Source organism: Fonticula alba (genome assembly GCF_000388065.1).
Source record: "Fonticula alba strain ATCC 38817 unplaced genomic scaffold supercont2.9, whole genome shotgun sequence".
NCBI classification, from domain to species: Eukaryota; order Rotosphaerida; family Fonticulaceae; genus Fonticula; species Fonticula alba.
The window spans coordinates 929,281-930,750 of NW_009242979.1; positions in this window are offsets into that span (position 1 = coordinate 929,281).

A 1,470-nucleotide genomic window follows, 5' to 3' on the forward strand; every position below is an offset into this window, starting at 1 on the left:
GGGAGGGAGGCGAGGACTACGTCATGAAATTCACATTTTCTGCCAAGAAATGATGGCCGCATGGGGGAATGCCTTCGCCGGGTCCAGCTGTGGTAAGTAGAGGATCGAACGCCGATATACCCTCCTCTTCGGCGGGGGGAATGCTTTTTCATTTCATTGGGAAGGGGAGGGATCCGCCCGCCCCAGCCAGGAGGGAGAGATGATGTCAGTGGTTGTATTCGGGAGCTTGCATTTTCATTTTGCCAGTGCTCCCAGGAGAAATCGAGCACACCTGGTGGGAGAGCTTGACCTTGAGCGCGCCAGTTCGGGAGCCGGTCATGGGCCGCATGTGTGGGCAAGGGACCCCGGGAGGAGTGCCATGCACTCGCTGGCCAAGAAGACCTCCTGCCACAATATCGCACGGGGGCGGGGAATGATTGCACTTGCCACCGGCACACCGGCCGGGCTACTTGTGTCGGTATTGTTCCCCCCATCGCTCCCCAACAGGGCCCTGTGACCTTCTCTCTTCCTCACAGCCCCCACGAGGGGCGTTTATTTGTTCTCGCTCTGGGAGAGGACCTTAGGCGGTCCGGGGGAGGGCAGGATGGTCCTCGAACTTTGTCCGAATATCATTATTCTTGCCGTCGTGCATGGGACCCGGGTGGGGGGGAACGCCTTCCCGCCCATGGTGCACCGCAGGAAGAATCCCGGGGGGGGGGGGATCGAAAAATGGACATTGGTCGTGAAGTGCCCCCGAGATCCGCATACCGAAGCCAGGGCACTGGGCATGATGCCGGCTTCACCCAGCTCGAGGATCCGCGCCCCGCCATGCTGCCTGGATAAAATGTGAAAATTATAGCCCGAATAAGCATCTGGGCTATTGCCTTTCGGTGCCGGCCTTGCGGCAGCATGGTGCGGCGACCGCGAGAGCTCCTCCCCACCCCCGCGGTGCTGGTGGTCCGGGAGGCCGCGAGTGTTTATTGATCATTTTTTCCCCCAACACGGCAGGCAATCCTCTCGGGACCTTTTACCTGCCGGTTGCCCGAGCCGCATTGGTCCTGTGCGAGCGGAACCGAGCACATGAAGAAGCACCAGCAATGCCTGAGGTGCTCCTGGCCATGGTGAAAGGAGTGTCCCGGACCGCGACATACCACAGATCGGGGCTGGGGGCGATGGGTGTTGAATGGGCCCCCTTGGCTGCGAACTCGACGATCGGGGGAACCCGGCTGCCAGAAGAGGCCATGGAAGTTCCGGAATGGGGCAAGACAATCCGACGGCTCGTGGGTGCCTTGCGTGTCTCACACCGTCCTTCGGGGTCACCGGCCGGCCCGCTGCCCTGGGCGGCTCTATACGGGAATGGCTAGACCTTAGCCATCCACCCACCCCCAGGGACAAGGAGAGAGGCACAGGCGGCCATCCCCTGCGGGGAGGCCCGACAACGTTCCAACCAATTGACCAACATTCGCTCGATCGTGGACCATAGCTGGGGGG